At 39.5% G+C, this 18,434-nt stretch overlaps 1 protein-coding gene across 22 annotated transcripts in view; it reads left to right on the top strand.

Annotated features, from left to right (window-relative positions):
- Nucleotides 1-18,434, top strand: part of GPHN (gephyrin) — a 333,615-nt gene that overhangs the window by 56,363 nt on the left and 258,818 nt on the right. The window lies entirely within an intron of this gene.

Raw genomic sequence — 18,434 nt, 5'->3', positions numbered from 1 at the left:
CTTTGTGTCGGAGAATAACCAGGAGAAAGTGGCAGGATGCCTAAAAGTAAGTACATATCTGGCGACAGAATTGCCTGTTGCTTCCAGAAAGAGCAGAAAAAATGAACATTAAAAGGAAAAGGTATTTCTCACTTCCTCTTTTTTTTAGCTTCGTTTTCCTTTTCGGTTGTCTAAATACTCCAGGGGAGACATTAAATAAGCCTACAGCAAGTGAAGGATCCTCAAAATCGTCTTCCTTGGAAAAACGAGCTTTAAATTAACCATACTGAGGAGCAATGTTTTGAAACATCTTTAAAAGGTGGCGCAGGGACAAAGCGTTTCTGTAGATAATACTCAGAAAACTCCAGAGATGCTGGAAAAATGCAGCAACGGATGCTGGTGCATAACCCCCTCTAGGTAGAACTTCACTATTGTCATTAAGCTCTGATTTCATATGTTAAGAAAATGTAGAGAATGCATTAGAACAAGTGGTATATAAAGGTGGGTTGGGAGGGGGTACTTCGCCCTGTAATCGCCAGATTTTTTCCTACCATCATCACGATGTCCTTGAAGAATTAATTCAGTCTCATACAGTCATTCTGGGGATGTTCCTTTGCCTTGACAGATGGATGTATTAGATTAGTGAGGTATAACTCTCTTGTTACTGGTGTTAGGTGAGTCTAGATGAAACTAGTTCTAGTTAACTGCAAAATACACTTATGGTAGGCTTTTTGGTGATCCTTTGATTGAACAGACTGAACAACCTGTGGCAGGGGGATTTCCTTTCCTCCCAGCTTCCCATTGTGAGGGATTCCAAACCATGGAGTATGTGCAAACGTTTGTTCTGGCATTTATTTAGCAGAATGAAGAAAAGTGGAAACTGCTAAAAGTCATGGAAAATAAACCAGAAGACTTAAGAGGCTGTTGAGATTTGTGAGAGAGATCTTACAGCTTTTTCAAGTAAATGTGACTACAGGACAGTGCTGTATGGCAGAGTTACTTGGAGGGACGGCAAGGCACAGAACTTGAGGCAGTTGGGACAGTCATGTTAGTAAGATGCGTATGATTCAGGTTGGGTGTGTTTCAATAACTACAGAATCCAGTGCTATTCTGACATCTGGTTTTTATGAGCACACCGTTCCTAGCAGGGAGGTAAGCTGTAAAAATTTAAAGTCTGACCATGCTAGTTAAATTCCAGTGGGGTAAGAATTAAAACGATTCCTAGTGTCTCCAGTGTGTGGGACCTTCTCATCTGAGGGAGAGGCAGGCTTTTTTTCTTTTATACGGAACCAGACTTAGTTCATGCTACAAGCAATAGCTGAAAAAGCAACTGCTGAAGGATCTCCTGTGATTGTTAAGCTTCAAGGATGCTCACCTGCCTGTTCCTATTCCTTTATTCCGATGGAGATAACTCGTTTATGCACAATGGTTTTAGTATGTTCTCTTTGGCTTAGCAGTTGATCAAAGGGAATTAGTGAAAATATTAGTTGTTGTTTCACCGTTGTTTTGTCAGAAAAGGGTCCAAGTAGACTCTTTTTGAGTGCTTTGATGAACAGAATGTCTTTCTGGAAAAGGCATCTGAGGCAAATTTCTGTATAGCACTAAACTGGGACACGTGGATTGTCCTTAATATTAGAAAAATCTCTTAATTCCGTGATAGCATGTCTTATGTTTGGTTATTGTTATGTGTAAGATGCTGTGAAGGCTCATCAAATTGTAAGGGAGATTTTGGCTGTGAAATAGGAATCATTTTCAGAATTTCTTACCAGAATAGTTTCAGCTTCCTGGTACCCTCCCCAGTAATTCTAGCAAGTCTAGTCAGATTATTCCTAGTGTCCTTTGTTCTGCACTAAATAAATAGCTGCTGAAAGCATTTAACCCGTATTTTAGCCTCTAGAAGGTAAATTCAACTGTGCATAAGAAAAATATGCAAACAAAAAACAGGTTAAAATGAATGGCTAAGACCTCATTAGCATCTAGAAAGTATCTGACAATTAGGGCATATTCAAGAGCTTCCTCTATGTTTAAGATACTTACTGTGAAAACGTCTGCCTGGACCATTTGATGCAATAGCAAAATCTATATTATATTATTATATAAATTTAAACTTAAACCCATAGATGCCAATGTCCCAACTAACAGCCCTTTCAGTGTAATGCAGGCAGGTACAGAAATATTTGGATAATTAGATGCTCTCTCAATTCTGCAACCATAAATAGAGAGCTTCTTAAAAACTTTGGTTTGGTGCTCTTTGTACATAAGCCTTTTGGCTGTAACTCAGCAAGGTAATTTGTCTTTTGTGGTTTCAGTCAATTTAAGCAGTGTCTATGCCAGGAAGTAGAGCAGCCTGAGAGAAAGAAGCAGGTGTGGAGAGCAGCACCCTTAGTGCTGGGAACTCCACACCCACAGTGTTCACGGTGTTTTGCTGGCTCTAACCCCATGGAGTGGACCCTGAGCAGTGGTGGTTGTGTGCTGGGGATGCTCGTGGAGAAGGGCAAGTTTAGCTCTGTCCAGAAGGAGGCCGGTGTCTTCGTGGATTCTTCTCTGCAGCGGAAACCACGGTGTGGTGGCCGGACTGTCGGTATTAAGTAAAAGTATTTCAAAATGCCAAAATGAGCCACACCACTGCAATTTGTACAAAAGCAATAGATGAAGAAATGGCAGAAAAATCATGTTTACACTAATACTTAGTTTGAACAGGCCCCACCTGTACCTACGTGATTTATCTGTCAAAAAATACATGCAGCAGTTTGTCAGGATGTTATCTTCCTGCCTTCCCTACGTTTCAGGCTGGGATATTCAGACTCCTCCTGGTGTAACTTGCAGGCTTTTCTAACTGTTCCCCCGCTTGGAGCCCAGCGGGGCTCTCTGCAGGTTCACCTCCACTGTCAAATGTTTCAGGCTGTCTTTCTTTACTTGTCTCCTCCCCGTGCTTTTGCCTCTGTGCAGTTACACGATGTCTTGCAGCCTACCTAACTGCTGGCCGCTGTGGGCAGTGTGCTGCTGCTTTTCTCTGTGCTGCTTTGCAGTTGCGCGCTGGTTCTGCCCTGCCACTTCTCCCTCCATGCAAAGCCAGGTGACCTGGCTGACCCCCGCAGAAAGCTGGCTTTCTGCAGCCTGAACACGTCGAGACAACGCAGTGAAGGATTTCAGCAGTGCCCGCATGAGGGAGTGGCTGGATTGCCCAGCAGATCTAATTATGTGTTGGCTTTGTGTAGTTCACCTAGGTTAATTCAGAAGATAGTCCTGACACTCTTTTTTCTTACTAAGTGTTTTCTCCTTGCTTGCAAGCATTGCTTTGCCAGGCCAGGTACCTCTCAGTGGTATTTGCTGGCTTGCCCTGACTGACAAGCAAAGACACTGCCTCCACTGAATAGCAAGCAGGAGAAACATAGTGAAGGAAGGGAAGGGTTTGGCTGTTACACGAAATAATTTTAACGAGGGTGTAACTGAAGATATTTTCCCACTTTGTACATAAACAATTGTTTCATGCACATAGTAGCAAGGTGAATGTGAAGACTATGCTAGACATTTGTGCTTAATGAAGGGCTAAGCACTTGGTAACTTAAATATGGTAGAGCAACTACTTCTGCAGTGCTAAACTTGGGAAAAGGCAAACTACATTATGCATTTATAGACAAATAGGAACACTGGGTCTCTACTTTTATTAATACGCTACATTTTAATACTTTAAAGAATTACAACATATGTTTTTTTAAATTATTTTGGCTATAATATGCCTGATAAAGAGAGCTAATTTGAAGACTGTGTATTATTTTTAAATGTATATCCATATGTTTAAAATAATATATATATGACAAATTACCCATTTCTACCAGTTTTCATTTGTCTTCTGATAAAAAGACAACTTTGCCACATTGTATCGGTCATCTTATTTGCACTTTGAATAGTTTTTCCAAGCATAGCCTTATTAGAGAAATTAACTAATAGGCTAACTTTGAGGATGCTAACATGATGTGTACTCTGTGGCAGTAGATATGCTCTTGCCTTACTTTTCTTTTGTTGGGTGTCTGTCTGTACACCAAGTATTGAAAAATCTGCATGTAAGATAGTTTTCTAATTTCACTTTTGTCCTGCATACCTCCTTGCTGCTGACCTGAGCAGAATCATTGCCCTTCTCTTCAGTGGACTGTTACCCGTGTGACAGAGGTAACGGGAACCCCCAGTCACAGGCATCAGCTACCTGGGTAAGTCAGGCTTTGGGATTCTTGATACTTCAAAAGGGGGGGGGGGGGGTTGGGTGAGGTGTGGAGGAGGATAGTTCAGTTATATAATTGTGGTCAGGAAACCCTGTGCATTTAAGGCCTTATTTCACTTAAAATCAGAAGCCTGCTGCTGCCTGCATTTGTTCAATATCGTACGTTGCCATGGTCTCCATGGCTACTAGTTATCTAGTGACCATGTTTTTTGGCATCCAAATGCAGTGCTTGGAGATAAAGCTCGCTAGCTAAACTGGATTGTACAAGTTGCAATATAAGTAGCATCTTCAGCATTGAGATACGTTCATAATGGAGATAAAGAGGAATTAGGATTTAAAATAGCAGAAAATACTGAAATGCTGTAGTCGCAGAAAAAAAGCAATCCTAACATTGAAAAACACTCCTTCTAGAAGAACAGTTTAAAGATGAATACTGAAACTGGTGTTTTATGGGAAGCAAGAGAAGAAGAATGTATAGAGGACACTGTTTATGGTAACTTTACATAAATGCAAGACCACATCATAAAGTGTAACTTCTAGCAAAAATGTAGAGGCTGAGGTTCCACAGATGAGGCACAGAGGCTGTTGTTGGAAAGCAGACTAGCTAAATAGGGAAAAAGATTTTTGTGCTTGATGATTATGCCTCCAGAAGTGTCTTGAAGCATTCCATTCACTACAAAAGCTTAACACATCACCTAATGAGGGCAAAATTAGGATTTTTAAAAACAAACAAGCAAAAAAGAAATAAATTGAATATACCAAAAGCTTGTAATCCCAATTTTAAAGAGTCTCTCTTTAAAAATCCTTTCTTGAGCCTCATGTGAAGTTGACAAGTATTGAATCTTTTAATAGTTCTTTATGATAAATTTGTCTCTTACTCTATTTTTGTAATGGTGAAATTAATCCCACCTAGAGAAGTAATCCTGTACATGAGCTCTCTCTTACGCCAGCAAAATTGTTTTTATATATAGCGATCCAAACTGTGAAGTGATCCAGATGACAATATTTTGCCAAGCTAGTTTTGAGTTGATTTCTGGTGGTTTGCTGTGGGTAAATGCTTGTGCACACCATGGAGTTGGGAGCAGGTTGCTGGCAGTAGGAGGAAGGTGGAATTGTTTCGTTTGGTAATAATGCATGAGAAAACCTGGTCTTTAGCCAAGGCACCCCGTGTTCTTACAGAGTAGACTGTTGCCAGACCCTCAAAACCTGTGTTATTGCTGTAGTGCACTTTTATCAAGCTGAAGTTGGAAAAATAAGGAATTTCAGTCCTTTTAAAAGAGTGTGTAGGTAAGATCACATCTCATAGCCTTGTGAACCACCCGTTGTCCACTGCAGTTTTAGAGTCGGTGGCCTGAAGCTACGTACCATGGCCCAGAAATTCAGTTGCCTTCCATTCACATAGTCACACTTGCAGAAGCATTTGCTGGTTGTTTTTTGGCATGCTTCTTTTTCTTGGCTACTAATTAGCATCCTGTGTTTCAAGTGGTAGTACTACTTCTGGTGATGCCTAGTTGATCTGTGAATCAGCTCCTACTTTGCTATGTCTTCTTTCAGGAGAACAATAGAGGGTTTATTTTAATTACTTTTCTTCAGTAACCTGTATTACAGAACTGTTGGGTTTTAGGTGAGGTTTCAGAGTTTGTTTAAGGCTCATATCACAGATGATATCAAAAGGAAAAGTTTTGGAAAAAGAAAAAAAAGTACTCCCAAGATTTTCAGCAGGTCCTCTTTCCCTGCCACTCTTCACCTTTAAGAAAATGCTCGAGCACGCTGCATTCTTAATGCTTGCAGGAGAAAAAAAGCATAAGTAATATATTTAGCTCTTCTTTAAAAATAATGGAAGATAAAAAAGTAAGATCAACAGATTCCAGTGATGTCTTCTTCCACATCTGACTTTTCATCTGCATTCAGTTTAAATGGCACTGGCTAAATACTGGAAATGTCTTTTCAGCCCTTTTCTGCTATTTTTATATTGGAAATACTTTTAAATACTGTTATTTCTGTAATTGTGTAAGTCTTGGGCTTTGTGAATTGACAAAGGCCTGCTTCCTTTGGGACTGACAGTAATATCTTTTGTTGCCTGCTATGTGACAATCTTGAAGTTTTTGAAGTGTTGTTTACATTCCCCTACTGGTTGATGCTGCAGTCTGGTATTAGGACAGCTATTTTCAAGTTAATATTGCTGGAATGAGAGATCTTGATTTTATTTCCTAAAAGAGAAATTGAAGAGATTTGTGCGCGTTTTCTTTCTGCACACACACCTTTTTGTTTTTAATTGACTTACTCTATATAAAATTTAGCTTATTGGAAGTAAGTTTATTAATAACGTAGGAAACCAAAATAAGCTTTCTGTGAAGGCTTCACAGGTCTACCCTGCCTTCTTTAGATGTAAATTCAGGTTGTACAGCCTCTCACATGGGAAGGTTCTTGCTTCTCAAGACATACTGTATCTGTTTTCTGTGGTCTCCCCAAGTGCCCTGGGGTGGGAGAGGAGTATTTCTTGTTGCTCTGTTCGAACACTTGGGGCCTGCACGTCCTCCGTTCTGTTGTGTGCAGTGTGTGTGTGCACACATCCATCCATGCAGGCAAAAGTGCATATTTTTCAACCTGCTTTAGGATTTGGAAGAGGGACTCTGTCCTTACATAATTCAAAACCTCATTTGCTTTTAAAAATAGAGGTGCTTGTGTTTTACTAAGGAAGAGGTACAATATCGGATGCATCTTCCTCATCCAGGTTGAGACCGAAGAAAATAAAATTATCTGTACGGTGAGCTATAGCGTAAAGTAGAAAATCTGAAGGTACAGAGCTCCTGTGCTTATATCTGAGCCTGTAGTACGTTGTCTTCCTATTGGATTTTGCACAGCTCTACAAAATTGTCTTGATAGTTTTTCATTTGAGTTGTCTGAAGATTCTTTGTGCTCTTTTGTGTCTTTTCAGCTACCTGGGAATATGTATACTGGTGTAGCCTTGCCTAACTTGTCATTTTTATGACATCTTGTGTTAGTCTCTTTCATGACTGTAGCAAAGCCTTAGCATCAGCCTGCTGTTGTCAGCAAGAAACTCTTTAAAACTCTGTATTTGTCCTCTTTGATTTCTTGGATATCAGAACAGAAATTTCCAACCTTTTAATAACTCTCTCACTGCTGTGCTGCCTTCCTGTCAGACACTCTCTACGGCTTCATAGCGTGCATGTTCTGTTCCTTTCCAGGCTTCTGCTGCTCACAGACATGACACCGAGTGGCTGAGGCTGGCAGGGCCTCTGGAGCCCATCTGGTCCAACCCCCCCGCTCAGCCAGGGCCACCTACAGACAGTTGCTCAGGACCATGACCAGACAGCTTTTAAGTACCTCCAAGAAGGAGATTCCACAACTTCTCTGGGTAACCTGTGCCAGCGCTTGGTCACCCTCCCAGTAAAGAAGTGCTCCCTGATGTTCAGGTGGACGCTCCTGTGTTCCAGTTTGTGCTCGATGCCTCCTGTCCTGGCACTGGGCACCACTGAAAAGAGCCTGGCTCCCTCCTCTTTGAACCCTCCCTTCGGGTACTTATTGATGTTGGAAGCATCCCCCTAAGCCTTCTCTTCTTTAGGCTGAAGAGTCACAGCTTAAACCACTTGTTGCTGGCCTCCAGCTAGACTTTGCACTGCTGATCACTACCCCTTGGGCCCAGCCGTTCACCCGGTTTTTGCTTCACCTTACTGTCTGTTCCTCCGACCCATCCTTTGTGAGCTTCTCTGTGAGGATTGTATGGGTAACAGTCAAAAACCTTTCTGGAGTCAAGGCAGACAGTATATGCTGCTTCCCTCTAATCTTCCAAGCCAGTCGTTTCCTTGTGGTACGTAGATTTTTTTAGTCTGGGCTATGTGTTCTGCTTCATTTTTTATTTACTTATTAGTCAGCCAGACCGAATAGTCTAGTTCACATTTGTATGGGGCCTTCCGCCAGACCAAAAGCACCTGTAAGAAATTTTATAGTTTGTTTCACTAATCTGTCTCTTTCTTCAGAAATACAGACAGTATTGCAAAATAACATAGGCATCGCAAGGAAGCAATGTTCCACTTTGTGGCTTTGCCATAGATTGTGGTATGCAACCTGTAGGTTGAGAAAAGACAAATATCTACGGCCTGTTTACATTGTTCATTAATTGTTTTCCTGCAGTTTGTCAATAACATTACTTTTACTTCTCACATGTTAGCTTTTTTAGGACTCTTTGGAGATTCATCTCCTTTTCTTTCCTTTCAGTGGAATCAGAAATGGAAATCCAGGTTGCATACTTTCAAGGAGTATTCTTCATAGGAAAAAAAAGTATGCATTTAAATTATGTTAGTTCAAGTTAAGTGAATGTAATGTTCATCTGGGCTGTTACACAGCTATCTAATGTCTATTACTGTGCATTGATGATGCATCTTAGGATGCAAGCTAGGTTTTTAACCATGTTAAGAGAACATAATTGAAGAAAACCCTTTTACTGGGTGCCCAGATGAGATCATTTCAGCAAGGCCTTGGTTTAAAGATGTTTAAAGCTCACAGTACCGCATGGCTTGTCACTGTTAGGTGATTTATTCTATATTGAATGTAATTTCAGATATTGGATTGTGACTGATAGCATTGCTTGCTGTGTAAATCTGTATGAAGCTCTTTCTGCCTGTGTGGATCACTTTTGATTTATACATTTTGCAGATTTCTTTTATCTTTTCCTTACTTTGCAAATTCTTAAGTAGAAAAGAAGTCTTAAGGAAGTCTGGAAACTTATATGTCAGATAAGCTATACACTAAAATATGTTTCTTCAAGTCTGTGAAGTCAAGAAATGAGACTAAATTAGTATGGGAGTTTCTTGAATACTCTTGGATTCTTGTATTAACTTGGATTCACTCATAATTAGTTTTGGCTACTCCAGCGTGACTTTTAAAATATGGCTTACTAGTAAAACACACTTGTTGGTTATTTAAGAATTATTGTAGAGAATTATTATAATGTTATATAGATCCCTAGATTTCACATTCAATTTGAGCATTAAGTTAGATGTTATGTCAGTATTTAATAAATTTCAGTTTCTGCATCCAAGGCATACTCTTATTAAAAAAAAGAAAAAACAAACAACAACAAAAAACACAACAAGACACAAAACACAAACAAAATGTAGGGGTTGAGAACACTCTTAGAATGCTTACAACGATTTTATTTCACTAGAGATTTTCTGTGTGTTGAAAGGTGTTTTTTTTTTTTTTTTAGGATTTTTTTATGCTTGAGTATTGTGATTGTTTCTTACTAAGCCTTTTCATATTAGGTAACCAGGATTGCATGTCTTGAACGCATCCCATGTGAACAGCTTTGTCCTCTCTCATGCACTTAGGTTCCTTAGTTGTTAAACAGAAACTTTTAGTGTAGAACCATAGCTATTCAGCTAACAAAGCCGACAGCATCGCTTTGTTTATTCTGTAGTAAGCAAAGGTCTGTATCGATTCATCAGTTGTTTCAAATTAGCTAATTCAGAGGAGTACAATGCTTTACATTAGAAGTATGTAATGTGTATTTTTATTATGCTCCTCTCTAAGAGAGTCAAGAAACTTTTGATTTTCCTCATAATCTGTAATGATCAGCAACACCAGAGTTTTACCTTTCTGGATGAGAGCTAATGTGCAGCCACTAAAGGACAGACTTGCGCTAAAATTATTCTAATGTTAATAATTGTGTATTTCTTTAATAATTAAGGTTTGAAAACCTCTTCATTTACTGAGGCACTGCTAATCCACTGGAAATGACATACACAGAGTGATAGACATCCCCTCTGTTCAGGAGTGGTGAGGCCACACCTGGAGTGTTGACTCCGGTTCAGGCCTCCTCCGTACAAGAGAGACATGGGCAGACTGGAGGGAGTCCAACAAAGTGCCATGAAAGTGGTGAAGGGACAGGAGCACCTCTTGTATGAGGAAAGGCTGAGAGAGCTGGGACTCTTCAACCTAGAGGAAAGAACGCTCTGGGGGATGCTACCAGTGTGTCTAAACGCCTGAAGGAAGGGTGCAAGGATGGCGAAGCCAGGCTCTCTCAGTGGTGCCTGGTGGCAGGACATGAGGCAATGGACACAAACTGGCACACACCTCTTAAATCTGACTTTTACTTCTTGCTACATTCCTCCTTTCTCCAGGCAATAAGAGTTTGAGATGAGAAGCTGAAGATACAAAGCACTATTAGTAGGTTTAATTTCTGTGGTATTCAAAAGCGTATAATAATTTCTAAAACAATGAACAAATTCTTTACAGTTAATTTATCATATTGCTTAATCTACGTGAGCATTACATTTCTTTAAGTGTGTTTTAAGGCTGGAGTGAAGCTTTTTGGACGTATTTTGGATGGAGAGAAAAAATAATGCATGATCCACAAGGTGCAAGTTGCTAAAATAAAATGAAAAATTGCTGAAATTGAGGAACTTCAACTTTATAATGTGTGGATAGATGTTAGAGGCAAGGGGAGCTGTTGAGTCACTGTTTTAGACTTGTTGATGAGGTGGTTTTATTTCCTCATTGGGATGCTGCGGTGGGCAAAGAATATTCTGTTGATCCAGTTCTGCAAATACTTACTTGGGGATGTCATGGTTGCTCCACTAAGTGCAGCAGTAAATGTAGGAACACCTGTAAATATTCTTTAGAACAGAAAGCATTGCCTTCACTCTGTGGAGCAGCGCTATGAGGAGCGCTCCTTCCTAAGCCATGCACTTTTGAAATTAAAAAGCTTTGTGGCTGAAGAGGTGCCCAAATCCTAAGGAGTCTTATATTTCTGAAGAGAGATATAAATAATCAGTCAGACAAGTCTCTGTAATGCTTCATAGGCTAGATCCAAAAAGAGACAGAGATGTGGTGATGCTTCAGCGTCTTAAAATTAGCAGTTTGGACCATGCAGTGGGAGGGAGGAGAGCAGGGTTCAAATCCCTGTGTTTTGAATGATTGTTGCATTTTCTTTCTCTTTTAGAAGGCGAGTGACAGAACAGAAGGAAGACTGTCTTCTTCGTAGTCTTCTTGCTCTGGGCAGAGCAGGGACTCGAATCTCGAGGTCTTTCCCGCTGTTAGGCCACAGCGTGGGCCTTAGCGTCCCTGGGTGCCGTACCATTTTAGTTCTCTGCTGTGCAGTCACCTAGCTTTAACAGAAGGAGTTTGTCTCTATCCAGCCTTTCTGTCTGTTAATTACAGGTCTACAGGAGAAGTTCTGGGTTCATGGTCCCAAGCCCTCAGTGGGTGCCCGAGGTATGGCGTTGCCCTGCGGCGCTGTCCCCTGGTGTCTGCCACCGCCCTCCCGCAGCATGAGGGCCTGCCAGGCCCACACTTCTGCAGCGCCTTGTGGCTGTAGAGCTCCAGTTTGTGTGGAGCCCAATAAGTTTCCACCAGGAAATTTAAATGCATGGGGTACCTCGGATTTCTAGGGAAATCATGCGGTGTTTGTTGGGTTGCTTTGTGAAGGACTCGAGGGCCTGAATCTCACTTGTATGCAAAAATGCCTTTAGTAGAGGCTACTGTACATTCAGAAGCTGGGCAGATGAGGAGAAAATATCAAGAATGTTTATGAAGTATTTGAACGCTGTAACAGCAGGAGTTCTTGTTTTCATTAACCTTTAAATTAAAGTATTTAACATTCAAAAAATTCTGGAATCACCCAGCCTGGAAGCCTGATAAGTATACCCAAAGTGTGAAGTTTTCTTTTCAGTTGCTTAAGTGAAATAATAACAAATAGCTTTTGAAAGAAAAGAAAAATAACCTCCAGTTTTGCTTAAGAGGGTTTTGCTTCCATGATCTCTCTGATATAGTCGTGTTCCTTATCTTTCCATAACAAAAATGACTTGTGCAGGCTTTAAGAAGGTTGTAACAAGCTGGGAAGTAACACTGGGGGAACTCTTCTTAGCTTTCTCCCCCAAGCGCTTATTTATGTGTCACATGATTAAAAATATTAATAAATAAAATAGGAATTCTGTTCTCCTCGCCTTAATTTTTAGCTTGATTTGATAAACAAATCCTCAGTGTAGTTCACTGCATTTTTAATTACACTTAATATTTTCATGATTATCATTTTTTATCTTTTTTTTTTGGTAGCGGCACCTTTGTGTAAAATTGAAGTTGCTTGAAATGACTGGTGTCAAGTTTTTTTCTTTTTTTTTTTTTCTTGAAAAATATACACTGTCTTTGATTGTTTCCTGGATTTTTTAAAAAAAATCTGGTGCTGAAAACAGTCCTGAAAAACATGAGTAGTGCTTATACGACCTTGACCAGATCTTAGCTAGCAGGTGCCATTAGAAGAATACAGTACTGCATCATAATTTCCTGATGAGTTACAGCATCATGATGGCATGTGCTCCCACTCAGAATCTATTTTAAGAAATGACAGAAGCAATTTCTTATAATTAATCTTGTGCTCAAAAATACTGGATTGGAGTGAAGAAAGTATACAAAAAAGTAATGACGTTCTGGAGATCAAAGGAGAGCTAATGAAAAAATAATCATTTAATCTATGTAGTTAAAAATGTAGCAGGAAAAAAAAAGAAAACAGTATGATTTTTATATTCTTTTCCAGCTTTTTCCATGCATGTGTTGTTCAACAGATTTGTACAAAAGAAGAAATGTTAAAGACTTCCTCAAAGAAACACTGCCCACTTCGTTAGGCAGAACTTTCAAAAACTATTTTAAGTTTACTGCTGTATTGGCTGTTACAAATTGCAGCATGTTTTGTAATTTTATGGACAGCAGAGCATCTGATCTCTTTGCTAAAGGTTGTTTTTTTTTTAACACTGGCTTCAGTTTGCCAAGAAAATAGTTTATTTCAGGCTCAGTGATTGTAAAGGGCAAGTCTTAAGGTGAAAACTCTTCAGTATGCTGCAAATCCTGACTTACTCCAGACAGCTCTGTATTTTCCCAGCGTGTAAGGCTCATGAAGGCGTTTGCGGATACTGCATACAAGTAGTGCTTGTTGACTTGACCTCTAGTAGGAGAGTACAGTTTTTATACATCTGCTAGTTCAGATTAGCTGGTGGTATTTTAACATGAGACTCAGCTATGTACACTGTAAATTATTTGACTGTGGAAAACCTTTAGTTATAGCTTTATATTGCACTTAGAAAGCAGGACAGCTGTGTATACCGTAATGCAGATTAGGAGCGATACAAGAAGAAAAGCCTAGTACTGAGCAAAGTATTTTAGATCAGCCATCATTTTTTTCTGTTGGAATGGACTATTTCTGCCTTTCTGTGCTACAGGCTTTAATTCCAGTGTGCCATTAACATGCCACTGTTCCTAGAAGGGCCTATGAGAATCATCAGAATTTGGGAAAAGGAGCACAGGGAGGAATTTACTTCAGCTAGTTTACTTAGTTTTACATTGACAAAGTGTAGATAAGGAAGCTGTAGGTCTCTGCAGTCTTGTCTTACAAAATTAGGACACTGTATTTAATGAATGAGTGCAGTCAATAGGTGTGTAGTTAGAACAGCATGGTTAAATAGTTTGCTATGATGAGTTTAAAAGGCTGTTACCCCAAAGTACTAGAGTCTTCCAGCCTTCTTAGTCTACTTTTTCTGAATTTCTTATTTTCTTCTGTGTTTCTGAATTTGCTTCGTAGTGGTTATATTGCTGTTTTTTTTTGTTTGTTTGTTTTTGCCAATGCTGTGTATAGAAAATTAGCTACTCTTTTTTGAAGTTATCTGTTGGTTTAGGAGGTATAAAGCTTCAAAATCCTGGACATGAATTAATTCAATGCTTTTTAGTTTCATTCAGTTAAAATGTCTGCTGTTGTCATTAGAATTCATCTAGTACAGTGTTCCTGACCAGTTTCATTTTTAATTAAAGACATTCACAATTTGTTTAGAAAAATGTTCTCAAGTTGTTTGGGAATTCCTGGGCTAATTCAGAAGTGCTAAATCAGCTGTGTTGTGGGTGCAGTATCAGTTCTTTGCTGATATGTCAAAAATCAGCAACCAGCCTGGGTCTGTACGAGTTAATTTATCTCTATAGGTATGATAAGGAGTTTTTTTTTGTGAAATGTTTTGCTTTTACTTCTTGAGACATGGATACTGGGAATTCAGCCTCGATAAAGTAATTTGTCAGCATTTTCTTTGGTCTGTCTGTTGTTTCATGAACTTTTCTCTAGAAGTAATAAAACTGGTTGAAGTTCTGTACGATAAAGTAACAGATGAAAGATCTGTTCACTTCGAAGAGGAAGAGGATTGACAAAAAGCAAATAAATGTGCTACGCCTGCCTGGCTGGCATGGCTGTACTCGTGGAGCCCCTAGTGCAGGTACAGGGTGTCCCAGACAGGGTTTTCTGTGTGCGCAGCTGTGTGCAGCCTCCTGAAACGACAGAGGGGCATGAAAATCTGCTTTTGTCTGTATCTACTCCCAGATTTTTTATGGTTTGTTTGTGCTTCTTTGGGGACATGTTGTTCTGTGCTCCTTCTCCTTGCACGTGATATAATGGCTAAGTTTCCTGAATCTCAGATTCTGCTGAAACTTGTAAAAAATGAATTCTTGTGCTTAGTATGTGTTTGAACCATGAAGGAACAAAGGCTCGCAGTATAAAGAGGTGTTGGTGTTTCCAATTTTATATGACTTTTCTGCTTTTTATTCTTTTGGCACTAGCCCACAGTGTGACAAAGTTCTGTGTTTTACAAACTTGAAGAGAAGCTCTTATAGTACCAGATTTGGTGAGATTAAGAACTTTTACTTTAAATTGACCCAACTTAAAACGTTACTGATGGCTTCTTAATAGCTTGTATGAGGGCTCAGGGTTTCTTATATTTCGTCAGTACAACTCCCTGAATTTGCATTAATTCGTGCTTTATACTATAAATGCTAGTTGACTGGCCTTATGAGTATCTTCAGTATCATCTAGCATCATTTTTCTGTAGTAATATCAAATGGTGATTAGTCAGTGCTGCTACGTGTGCTCTTCTTAATGCGAAAGAGAACACTGACTTCTCACAAATCTTACTCCTCACTTGAAAAACAATCAGAGTATGCATTTCAACTTCCCAGTTAAGTTTTCACAAAACGGACAAATTTCCTATTTTACAGCCTGCCATCTGTAAAGAGTGTAATAAAGCATCTTCTCATCGGGCAGTCCTGGTGAGGTTTAATGTGCATGTGCTGCATTTTCTATGACTCTACATACATTAGAAAAATAAAACTAATACCCTGGGGTGGGTCTTTATCTGTATTCAGTAGGAACATGTGATTTACCATAGCGGCTCAGACTGGAATCCATATAATGTTATATCAGGTTGTAATAGATGTCGGGGTTACTTACTTACTATTATTATTTTTGCCTGTCTTGCATGTCAGTCAACTTCTTAATGAAACAAGACGTGTTTTCAGGATGTCAGATCCAGCAGTTCTGTTTTTGCCATTAACTTTTTGTTTCTTGATCACCTTTAAATAGGAAATATCGCATAAATGTTTTGTAAAGACATCTGAGGTAGTATTTACATTTTTTTCTATAGGTTTTAACCTGAAGCTATTAGGAATCCTTCGGCATGTATATGACAGAAATCTTACAAGCAGGTTGTTTCTGTTATGGGTGGCACTGCCTTGGAAGTTTTTGTTCTCATGCAGCTGCACCAATATTTATGGTTAGAGTGTTACATTGAGATTTTTATGTTGCTTTTATAATTCTGTATAATATTTAACACTTTTAACTTGTTTCAAAGGTGATGTTTTGATCAGCTAGGAAGCTGCAAATGTGCAGTAGCAAAGAAAACTGTGATGTGTCTTTGCTGGTATATATTTAAGAAACGAAATCTTGCTGTGTGTTTATTTAGCGGCATGTCTTCCCTTTTTCAGTTTGTGCTTCCTCGGTGCCCTGATTGCAGAGAGCCTTATTGCAATCGGGAACTGTCAGCTTCCTCTGGTCATTTTTGAGCTTTTTTGGATATTTTCAATCAAATTTGATGGAGGGACAACGGTATGGAAAATTTTAGGCACCTGTAAAACATCCTGAAATTAAACTTTAAAAATAAAAAAAATTCTCATTAAAAATTTCATTCGGTAATCAAGTGCAAGATGGCTGAAAGTGAGCAGTGAAATGTTTTTTTCTTAAAAAGTAAATGTCAGGTTCGATCTATGGTGAGGTAATACAGGGTTATAGGCCACACACTCTGGGACTGAAAACTGTTATTATAAGGAAACCTGTGAGCACATATGGAATTATCCTCTGTGTGTTCCAGCTCTGTCTCTCCTTGCAGTTAGTTATTCATGAGCTTTTCTTGAAGTTGCCTAAATATGGAACTGACACTTCCCCCCCGCCCCCCAATGTGTTATACTTCATAAACATAAAGACAAAATAGTGACTCAAGGTTTGTCAGACTTACTTAATTTACTGTTCTTGTTACTATGGCAAACACATAGATTTTGTTTTTGTAATTAACACTCTTAAAATTATTTGCCCTGTCCATGGTCAAAACTGACTGGGCAGGAGCTGGCAGGTGTCAAGAGCCTGCCTATTATGCCATTGGTAATGGTACATCCTCTGGATGATGTTTAGAAAACCCTCTGTAGTCTAAAAAGTGTTACAGAAGTTTGATAAACAAGACCGGTCCCGTTTTCTACTTTATTCAAGTTATATCAGCATCAGACTTTTATCTTGCTCTTCTTTCTTACCTTCTGCGTCACCTTCTCATATGCTCCATCTGTCATTCTCTTGCCCACCCTAGTTCGACAAACTAGGAGGGAAAACAACTTTTCCTTTCGGATCTGCTAAGTACAGACAATGCACTCTGGAATTTTTACCATAGCGCAGTCAAGCTTAGCTCGCATAAAAGTGGGAAAAAAAGAGTGAAAGTACATAAAAGTGAGGCCACTAGCAAAGGGGAAGCTTCAATTAGCTGACTGCTAGCTACATCGTACCGTGCAGCATGTTGCGTGCAGTTTTATCTAGATCAGAAGACTCTTGCAGTGCATTGCTCCTTCCTTTCAGCCTGCAAACCTCTATTTCCATTCTGTGGACAGCAAGCTGTGAAGGTGCGCAGCGGTCCTGTGTTTCCCCCAGTATGGAACGGGTAGGTAGCCGTCATAAGGGGCACTTCTAAGAGCTGAGAAGTGCTCTCTGGCTTCCCCAGTTTGTAATGCAGTCTCCGGTGGCCAAAAAATAAAAGCTGCCATGTTGAAACTTCAGGACAAAGGAAGTTATTAGTAAAAAAAAAAAAAAAAAAAAAAAAAAAAAAAAAAAAAAAAAAAAGACATAATACAAAAGGAGAAAATAGATCAGAGCTGCCATTGAGTCAAAAGCAAAACCAAATAAGGCAGGCCCTCGACAGCCTGCTGAGAATCAGCTTGCTAAAGGCTAAAGCCTAATGATAACCCCAGTTCATGTATGTCAGGAGCAGAAAGCCTACCAGAGTATTGCTGGGGCCAGCAGATGATCAAGGCATGAAAGGAGGGGTTGAGGAAAATAAAAGCATCACGTGAAACTTAAATGTGTCCTTTGCACTAGCGCCCTGCAGAGAGGTTAAGGGAGCTCTCCATACTGAAGTGGTTGTTTTTAAATGTGGCATGAAGCTCAAACTGAAGGGGTGCAGCTTAAGTCACTAACTCTGAACTAACAAGTCAGAAAGGACTTTGTTTGTTTGTTTGTTTTGTTTTTAAAGGGAATATTTGTGGTGAGCTACGGACCAAGAAATCTGAATTCTGCACTGAGCACACCTCAGAAATGTAGCAAAGCCTGTTAAGTTTTCTGCACAGCTGCCGGTATATTGGGGAAGAATCGAAACAGCTTTTCCTCAGGGTCAGTCTGTTCAGTCTGCTGGAAGCTATCTAATGCCTCAGGATGCCCTCAATAGGAGTGATATAATAAGCTTACACTTCCAGAATGATTCAGAAGACTTGTAAAGAAATTAAACTGTCCTGCAATAAGAAGGAAAGTCCTACTACTTCTTAGTAGCTGGTTAATAATTAGAAAGGTGTTGGAATAAATTGTCAGACTTCTCTGTAGAGACATTTCCCAGCAAAATCATGTAGGGATCTGCACTGCAAGCTGTCATGGTTAATGTAAGAAAGAGAATACAAAACAGATTCTCTACTACTCACTCCTTCCCATACTGCAAGTGGTAGGAGGCATAAATGAAATTTTGAGTTAGTAGTTTTAATTATACATATCATTACAAGGGCTTCAAAGTTAACCTGTACTCAGATAAAATTTGTGCTTTTAGTCTCTGTAGTAATAGTATGTAGTAGTGATGAAGTAATTTTTTTTTAAGTAGACGGGAAAAGACTA

Source organism: Cygnus olor, chromosome 5 (genome assembly GCF_009769625.2).
Source record: "Cygnus olor isolate bCygOlo1 chromosome 5, bCygOlo1.pri.v2, whole genome shotgun sequence".
NCBI classification, from domain to species: Eukaryota; Metazoa; Chordata; class Aves; order Anseriformes; family Anatidae; genus Cygnus; species Cygnus olor.
This window is presented reverse-complemented; position numbering and strand designations above follow the sequence as displayed.